This window comes from Macaca nemestrina, chromosome 6, assembly GCF_043159975.1.
Source record: "Macaca nemestrina isolate mMacNem1 chromosome 6, mMacNem.hap1, whole genome shotgun sequence".
Lineage (NCBI taxonomy): Eukaryota > Metazoa > Chordata > Mammalia > Primates > Cercopithecidae > Macaca > Macaca nemestrina.
The window spans coordinates 50,646,777-50,657,041 of record NC_092130.1 but is presented as its reverse complement, the minus strand read 5'-3'; the positions used below and the strand labels follow the sequence as shown (position 1 = coordinate 50,657,041).

The 10,265-nt window shown below is 38.2% G+C and overlaps 1 long non-coding RNA gene across 1 annotated transcript in view; it reads right to left on the bottom strand.

Moving 5' to 3' along the window:
* The window catches only part of LOC112424113 (uncharacterized), a 38,928-nt gene extending 33,108 nt beyond the window's left edge, over positions 1-5,820 (bottom strand). Inside the window, exon 1 of the long non-coding RNA XR_003014787.2 lies at positions 5,697-5,820. This is a non-coding gene — a long non-coding RNA (uncharacterized lncRNA). The remainder of the gene's footprint in view (positions 1-5,696) is intronic.
* Positions 5,821-10,265: the final 4,445 nt, after the last annotated feature.

Genomic DNA, 10,265 nt, shown 5'->3' with positions numbered 1-10,265 from the left:
GGGGTGAGAACACCTGGCTCCACCAGTTCTTAAGTTATAATAATTTAGTTTCAACAATAATCTTCCCCAGGTTTTTGTACACACCCTCCCCTCAAAGTTATCTTGTGTATTTTTGCTTTGTTTTTCTATATTAGGTGAGTGTGTGGGAGGCCTAAAAGCAAATCGTATATTAAATTTTCTTTCAAAAAAATTCCAACTGTGCATACTTTTTAAAAGTGCTCCTCCCAGACTCAACAAGAGAATTAAAGTTGTTTTTTTTTTTTTAACATAATCCATTAATGGCCGTTCCAATTATATTCATGCTGCTGTCACCTAGCGGAGAGTTTAGTGAGGGGAAAACAGAAAAGGGAACGACGGCCTGGATCCATTTCTCCAGAGTGCACTACTGCCATCTGGTGGTCATATTTACCATGTCTGCCCTCAGCTCATGAAAAAGCATTTTACCAAAGGGACAGAATAAGGTACCTCTGTAATTACAATCAGTGTGATGGCATGACTAAGATTGTGCCTCTGCACTCCAGCCTGGGTGACAGAATGAGACTTCCACTCATTCTGTATTTTGATACCCTCTTATCTTTCAAGAAAAGAAATATGATTGGCCTAGAGTCATACTGACACTTGAAGGCAGAGCTGTAACCCTCAGCATCAACTCTTGACTGTAAGACACATCTCACGCTAAAGCTAAAAGCTAGAGGAATGCCTGGAAACTGTCCCATTTCTAATCTCTTTAAATGGGTTAAAGTTTTAGGAATATTAAACAATTTACTGCTTGTTTCAGAGTTGATATGATCTCCTGAATTTCTACATTTGTAGTGCTCTGTATTGAGGGTGTCTTTAAATATTATTTTTTAGTAATTTTTTTACTAAAATTAAATGTTAATAATATTGAATGATTAAATACTATCTGTATCAATTGTCTAACACAATTCTTAAGTTCTCCCCTCATATAACTGAATAAATATAATTTTATTGTATCTGAGAAATAATTTTTAAAACTGTAATTAGACAGGGCCCTTAAATCTCAACACCTCTGAATTTCTACTTCCAAACCCACAAGAGTCTAAGAGAATACACATTTTGGAGGAAAGACAACTTTTTTGGTTTCTTCCAAATAATCACTTAGTCCAGGCTCTTGCCTAACGTGAGGTGAGAATATTCAGCCAAAGTGAACGACTTCAGAAACCGAACCCAGATTTCTGCCAGAGCAGTTGTTCTGCTTTCATGTTATAGACACGGTGACTCATGCACCTCATCCAGTTTCCCTCGTTTTGCAGACTGTTGCAAAGGGAGTGTATAGGACTTCCTTGTGTGCATTTTGAGCTCTTCCCGCATTCCTGGCTCCATTTTATAAAGTGCCCTTTCCTGCCTCTTCCTTCCTGCCTTAAATATACGGTAGCCCACAGAGCTCTGTCTTTCCTCAATGCCTTATACTTACTATTTAGAACTATATAGACTACATAGAGAATCGTGTGTCTGCGTTTACAATATATGCATATATACATAAATAAAATCCAAATGCAAAAGACTTTTTTCTTTTCTTTGAGACAGAGTCTCGCTCTGTCGCCCAGGCTGGAGTGCAGTGGCGGGATCTCCGCTCACTGCAAGCTCCACCTCCCGGGTTCACGCCATTCTCCTGCCTCAGGAGCCCGCCACCACGCCCAGCTAATTTTTTTGTGTTTTTAGTAGAGATGGGGTTTCATCGTTTTAGCCAGGATGGTCTCGATCTCCTGACCTCGTGATCCGCCCGCCTGGGCCTCCCAAAGTGCTGGATTACAGGCGTGAGCCACCGCGCCCTGTCAAAAGGCTCTCTTTCAAAATAAACAATTGAAATAAATATTGTATCTTTTAAATAAAGAAATTCTTTTTTCAGTATAAAATGTTCTCTGACTAGATTTCTTTAGCGAGAAGGAAAGAGATTCAAGGCTTACACAGTTTTGCTTATCCTGTATTCCATTTTTAAGTTACTGACAAGGAAAAGGTAGTAATTCTTCTTATGCTAATTAAACTGGTGGGTTTTTCTCAGCTATAAGATAAGCGCTAAAATCTCTCACATTAGAATTAGTTTCAAAGGTGGGAAGTATTGTTTAGATAATTACTTGAATAATAAAACAATGGTTAGGCCAGATTCGAAGTATATCAGTAAATATAAATGAAACAGCAGTTAAGTGTTTCTTTCTTAAAAATACATTATTTTAAAGGCTGAAATATTTCTAACCAATACTTAATAGAATAATTTTATTGTTCCTGCTGCAAAAGGAACAATAAAATTTTTCTTTTTTTTTTTTAATATAATGATCACAAACCACTTTCATGAATTGCAAACCCAGGAAAAAAGTTTTATTTTGCTTATCATTAACATATAAATGCACAAATTTTAGAGCTGTTTTTCCAATTTATTCAGGAAGATTCTTGACAAAGACACTGTCCTTGATCTAATGCTAGTTAAACTCCCGTGAGTGTCTCTCTGACTAGGCTCTGGATCTTGGGTTATGTCCATGGTTGGCTTATTCCACTTTTGGCAAAAATCTTGCTAAGTCAGTTTAGGGTAAATCTGACTACCCTCTATACGATATCTTATCACCCTGGCCTTCCTTCAGTGAAAATCCTGTTAGGTCAGTGTAGCAAAATATTACCCTACTCTTAGTAATATTCCATCCACCAAAGCCTGACTATTCTCCTTAGCTACAAGTCTCCACTTTTCCTTACCATATTCAGAGTAGAGACTGATCTCTCTCTTGTACTATAAAACCCCATTGCAGAAGCCTCCCTTGAATAAAGTCTTCTTTGCTGCCTTTAACGTATGTCATAAACAATTTTTCCTTTAACATTCCCAGTGGATGCCCATGGACAGCAGTGTCCCATACGACCCCATGCCTGCTGCCCATCCCCCTGAACATTTCCATCCTGGCCTTATTAAGAATTCAACAGAAATAGTTGTATCTTCTACACTGTGCACTTTTTAAAACCCTGCCACTTCTACAAGCTATTTCATCTCAACTGTAATCTTGAGAGATAAGTGTAAAAGCCGTATTTTACAAGAAGAGATTGAGGCTCGGGGACATCAAAAGACTTGTCAGAATCGAATTGCCATGAGGGCTGAGATCTACTAAACCTGTTCTGACTATTCTTTCTGCTAAAGGTTTTATTTTCTCATGGCTGTAGTGGGGGCTTGATATGGTCCAGCTGTTGACGAAAACAAGGGAAGTGCGTCTCCTCTCCTTCGCCCCATAGCTATACATACACTCAGCTCCAGTCTCCAAGTGAGTACAAAAAGACCCTGCTTCAATAAGGGAATACACAGTTATGCTCAGAATCGCAGTAAATCTGAATGTCATACGCTTGTACCATTTTGTAATTTAGGTTCGTGGGGCTTCTTTATAAGGTAAAAAATTAAGTGATAGACTCTATGATTAAGAATACGTATGAGTTAATTACTCTTTCTTAGTAAGTGTTATGGATAGAATACCTTTCCCTTATGACAATGTTCCAGAGTACAGGATCTGATTTCTCTAACTTTGCCTGAGATTGTCCCTAAATTAGATGTCAGTCCCAGGAAGCCCCAACGCCTCTGTGTCAGGAAGGAGTTTGGCTTCAGAGGAGCTGACATCAGACCCACGCTGAAGAACCTCACCTCTGGGAAACCTGCAGGTCTGCGTCGTCTGCATCAGAGGTTTGGTGCAATGAATCCCTCAAACATACATTCACTCTCCAGTGTGCTACCATGTAAGGCACCTAGTCATAGTTTGGCAACAGAATTTGCTCCCAGAATTTTCTCATCTTTGTAGACTATGCCTTTAAAATGCACCTTTCTTAATGTACACTGGCCAGACACTGAGTTTCATCTTGTTCACCATGATAAAAAGCAGAAGGGAAAAGATGATCTTTTATTTCCCTATAGCTTGGAGTTTCCTCTCTTACCACCAGAGGGCAGGTGTGCACCAGGATGCCAAACCACAGCTTGCCTATTTTGAGGGCGGTATTTCAGTTATGTCAATATACGGAAATCTTGACAAATGAGTGAAGAACTTCCAAAGGAATACAAGTGATTAATTGTGCTGATTAAGCCCTAGGGTAGGGAGCAGGAGAGCCTGCCGGGATCACTGAGTGTGCATCAGCACAGAAAAGTGACAGTAATTGGGGTCCCATACTGAGAAGGCTTCAGATCAAGGAAGTTCAAGCTGGGCACACCGACCTCATTAACCAAATCTACCGTGTCTTTACTCAAGTTGTGGTTCATGCTTGTTAAAAAATGCAGAATCACAGGGCAGCTGCATCAGAATCGTCATGTTTAACAAGCTCCCTGGGTGATTCTTTCTCTCTTAAGTTTGAAACAGGATCTTGAGAGTGTCAGCAGCTCGCTCGGGAAACTCTTCCAAAGCTAAGGTTCAGGTTGGGGAAACCCACAAGTGTTCTGGGATTTGTTGTGAACTTTAAAACGCCCCCAGCAGGCGCCCATGAATGTAAGGACTGCTTGGTGGCACTTCCCTGTGGAACAAACAGGCAGATGTGGAGATACAAATCATCTCTTTGTCCTGGCTCTTTCCTCGGCCTTTACATACGCCTCAGGAATGCAAGCTTCATGAGCAATTTAACCCTCAAGATGTATACAAACAGATTTTTATTTAACAGATAAATTATACTTTAAAAGTTGAGCTGGAATTCGTACTCATTTTAAATAGAATCTTAAAAATATGATCATGAGACAACCTCAGCCATCAGGGATAATGCAATAATGACTTCTTGTGCATCAGTAGGAATTTTGTGTGAATCAGGGGCTAGAACTCCAGCCATATATTGTCCCTAAAGATGGTTTCTAGGACACAAAGCCACTCCTTCTGACTAAATTTATGTAACAGGTTGGAATTCTATAGATACCAACTTGAGGGCGAAGAAATAGAACTCTCATCCTGTCTCCAGAAATATAGTATTGGGGCTAAATTCAGTCCAATCAGCCTTTTATCAGAATTACTAATTCAGTCAAAATTCAATTCAAATTTTAATTCAGCATCCAACCCCTCCTCTGGAAGATATGCAAGTCTAGAGAGTAGAAGTCCATTCATTTGTGGCACGGAGAGTGAGATTCTGCCTACTTTCACTATTTTGTGGCACCAGTGCTGGATGGTGCTGGCTCCCAAAGGTGACACAGTCATCACCAGTACAGTGTGTAGGAGATACCAGCCAGCAGTTCACTTATAAAAGTCCACATACATCACAGTAATGTGCATCTCCTTGATCTATGACTTGTTTTTGGCCAGGTAGCCTCTGACGATGATCATCAGCTCACACTCCAAGTTAATTTCCACAGCTTACCATGGAGCCCTAGGAAGATTACAGACTTCTTCAATGCCACTCCCCAGCCGCAGGGAATCTCAGGTAGAACTGGGCCCTCCTTTTGGCAAAATATATCATTTCTGTTTTTTCCCCCAAGACTCATGGTATATGGTATATCTCTGAGGTTTCTGCTCTCAAACTGCGTCCCAAACATGACAAATCTGTTTTCACATCTCTCAGAAATGCCACATTTTTCAAGAGCCATATTTATATTTTCTTCCTTTCCCTTCTTCACCTACCCCACGGAGGAAGTACAAATTCCTCTCTTCCTCTGAAACAGCATTCCCAGGTCAGCTATGTCTTCCTGGAGCTCAAATTTTTAACATCATTCCGAGGAAAGAAGGGAAATCAGTTTGATCTCATACCCCACTTGAGTCGGTCCTGTTTTGTGGTAAGAGCAGCATCGTTGCTCATTTACACTATCAGTCCTTGCTGTCTGTGGAGTTCTTCACATTCGTCAATGCAGTTGAGTTAGAAGTCAGATGGGAATATGGCTACAGGTATCTTCAGGAAAGAGAAAGGAAATAGTATTAATAGTTGGTTATTCTTTCCTATTTTGCCTCGCCATACGTGCTCGTGCCCAGAGAGAGTGAGTCGTGACACAATCTTAATCTCCTTTATTTTGGTACATTCTCAGAGGCTAGCCACAGAATATGATTAATGTTACTATCTTCACCCAGACAATAAGAGAGTTCTGGGATTTCCCTGGAGTGCTGGGACCCCTTGTGGGAAACACTAAGTAAAATGTATTTGACAAGAGGCAAATGGAGAAAAGACTAGCTGGAGCCAAGAGCTGGTGTGGTTTCAGTGTGTGCATACAAAGGGAAGCATAAAGAATATTTTTTGGCAGGTGGTGATAGAATTGTTCTGTATCCTAACTCTGGTTGAAGACACATTAATCTATAAATTTTTAAAAATTCATAGAACTATGCACCAAAAACATCACTTTTACCGGATGTTGTTTATCCGTCTGTCTGTCTGTCTGTCTGTCTATCTATCTATCTATCTATCTATCTATCTATCTATCTATCTATCTATCTATCTATCTATCTATCTTTCTGTGGCAAATGAAAACTTATTCTCAGAAGGTTCCATATTAAATAGCTTCTACAGGTAGGCTTAAATGAGCTGCCATTTACAAAGAAAACAAAAATTGAAGCTACATTAGAATTCTGTTTTTTGTATTTGTTTTCTGAAGTAGCATGGCTCTACCACATACAAATAAATTTGTAGAACAAATATTCCAGTATATTTTCAAAAAATTTATAAAATATTAATAAAAATGATCTCGTGTTTCATTTATAGATTTGTTAATCTTTTCATTATCATACACATATAACATTTTGGGAATCCTTTCAATTTAATTCAATATTTTAAAGTAATTATGGCTTTATCTTTTCTTCTAAAATGATCTAAAGTTACATCCTATGTATTCATTATATGTGTTTGCTAAATCTTTATAGCTTACTTACACTTGACACTCAGAAACTGAATTCTATATCTTCATATCCTCTCCTTTAGAGAGCACAAAATGTTAAAAGTAGAGACATTCTTACTGAATTCCTCGAATAAACAGTTCTGGAATTGTGTCTTAATATAGTTGTAGTAAAGATAACAGAAATAGTAAATATGGTCTCTGACTTGAGTTTTCAGCTTTTTTGTTGGATTAGAAGACAATGGAAATTTTGAGAGTTTTTCGTAACTATATAAAGGGAGGAAAATTTTTAAAAAGACCTAAAAATTAAAAAGCGTGGCAAAAACCCAGGACCAAGCAATATAACACACTTGATAACACAAAGGAATCTTGTACCGGGGTAACAATAAATAACATATAAGCATATTTTTTAAATTAAGAAGACATAATCAAGAACAAAAGTCAAAATTCAAATACCTATGTAACACCATCTATGTTTTGTTTCTTCAATAAATAAAATCCAAGATCACAAATATTTTCAAACTACTAGCTTTTATTTCCCTAGTGACCTACTATCTAGTAGTTATCCCCACTATTCCTGGCTAATTATCTATTAGCTACTTAACAACCTAACTAACAACCTAACTATTACTACTATAAGAACTTACTGCTACTACTGCTGCTATTTTACAAAAAATCGCAATTACTTTTGCACCCACCTAATACAACTACACTACTCCTGCCACCTAGATAACTGCTCTCTCCTTGGCTAGCTACTAGGGAGAATAAAAAGGGTTTTCACCCCACAGTGCTCAAGTACGTATGTCTAATGAAAATAGATAACACCCATGACAGCTAAAAGGCACAAGATAGTATGTCATAAATGCACTGCAGTTGCCACTGATTACATGTACTACAGCAGGCCGAAGGTGAATGAAATAAGCCTTTGCTGATTGTAGGATTAGGAAACTTTCAGAGGATGTGTGTTTTAAGGGACCCAGCACGGTGGCTCACTCCTGTAATCCCAGCACTTTGGGAGGCCGAGGCTGGTGGATCACCTGAGATCAGGAGTTTGAGACTAGCCTGACCAACATGGTGAAATCCCGTCTCTACCAAAAATACAAAATTAACTGCGTGTGGTGGCAAGCACCTATAATCCCAGCTACTAGGGAGGCTGAGATAGGAGAATCACTTGAACCCAGGAGGTGGAGGTTGCAGTGAGCCGAGATTGCACCATTGCACTCCAGCCTGGGCAACAAGAGCGTAGTATAATCAAAGGCACAGAGCACAGAGGACACAGGTAGGTAAACCACAGGTTCAGGAAATGATATGTAAGAAGGACATGACTTTGTTTCTTATTTCACGCAGAAAATAAAAGCAAACGAGAATAATTCATATGCTCTCACTACACCCATATATTCTGCTTACCTCTTTTAAACTGATGAATGCTCTCTTTTTAAACCTGAAGTTCACTGGATCCTGTTCCATCTGTTCACTAAATCCCTTTCTCTCCCCTCAAGGACTTGCCTTCTGCAATTGACCCTGATCCTTCTCTTTCTTGCACTGACAAAGTATTTTCTCTACCAGGTCATTCGTATCAACAGATAAACATGTTAAAATACATTCCATCTTTAAAAACCAGCCAACAAAAACAAAAACAAACACCAATTTCATTGTCCCTGTATTCCTCTCCAGCTATTGCCTCATTTCTCTATTCTTTTTACAGCAAACTTAAAAGAATTGTCAAAATCACTCTCGGCCTTCTCTCCTCTCCTCTCATTTTTTCTTGAACCCACTCCATTCATGCTTCTGTCTCCATCACTCTTCTAAAATTGCCCTTGTCAAGATTACTGATGATTTCCACATTGCCAAACTCAATGGTCATTGTCAGTTCTCAATTACTGTTTGTCAAGAGCATTTGCTGGGGTGGTCCTTTTAAAAACATATCCTTTACTTGACCTCACTCCTGTCACTGACTGGCTGTTCCTTATCCTTCTTTGATGGATCCTCATCAATTTATTATCCTCTAAATGTAGAGTGCCCCAGAGCTCTGTCCTCAGCTTCTCATTTACTCTTATTTCTGTAGTAATCTTATACAACATTATGATCTTAAATTCCATCACTGATAATTCCAAAGGCATATCCCAATTCCTGACCTATCATCTAAACTCCAGACCTGTACATCCAACTAGCATTTTTCACAGAGCTCTTCTCTAATCAGTCTGTGTGAAATAGTCTACCTCACTCCATCCTACTCCAGATATACTTCTCCACTTACCATAATGGATTTTCTCCACAGAACCTATCACTGCCAAACATATTATTCATTTGTTTGTTTTCTATCATGCTACCCATAACTTCTTCATTCCCCCTTCACATACCACCACCTTTAGAATGAATGAACCATAGGAGCAAGGAATTCTTTGGTTTTATTGACTATGGTAGCCCCAGAATTCAAGTAAATCAACAAACATTTAGCTAGACTAAGCAAAAAGAGAGAAAGGCCAAATAAAAAATGCATATGAAAAAGGAAACATTACAATTGATACCACAGACATGTAAAAATCATTGGAGATTATTATGAACAACTATATGACAATAAATTAGGAAAACTAGAAGAAATGGAGAAGTTCCTGGACACATACAGCTGTAAGATTAAACCACGAAGGAGGAGAGTGGGGTTGGTTACTGGGCACAAAAAAATAGGAAGAATGAATAAAAGCTAGTATTTGATAGCACAACAGGGTGACTATAGTCAATAACAATTTAATTGTACATTTTTAAAAAAATAAAATAGTGTAATTGGATTGTAACACAGAGGATAAATGCTTGAGGGGATGAATACCCCATTTTACATGATGTGATTATTACACAATCCGTGCTTGTGTGAAAATATTTTATGTATCCCATGAATATATGCACCTATTATGTGACTACACAATTTTTTCAAACAAAAATTTTAAAGGGTTAAACCATGAAGAAACAGAAAACCTGAACAGACTGAAAACTAGTAACAAGATGAAAGCCAAAAAAAAAAGCCCAGGATCTGATGGATTTAATGCTGAATTATACCAAACATTCAAAAAAGAACTAATACCAATTCTACTCAAACTAGTTTTAAAAATTGAAGAGAAGGGAACATTTCCAAATTATTATGTGGGGGCCAGAATCACCCTGATACCAAAATGAGATGAGGACACAATAAAACAAAAATAGAAAACTCCAGGCCTGATAAACATAAATGCAAAAGCCCTCAGTAAAATACTAGCAAGCCAAATACAACAGCATATTAAAAAGAACATTCTCCATTATCGGGTCAGATTCATCTCAGGAATATAAGAGGATGGTTCCACATATGCAAATCAAACAATGTGATACCTCATATCAACAAAATAAAAGGACAAAAACCATAGAATAATTTCAATAGATGTTGAAATAGCATTTGATAAAATTCAACATCTCCTCATGATAAAAACTCTCAACATTGGGTATGAAAGGGATATGTGTCAGCACAATAAGG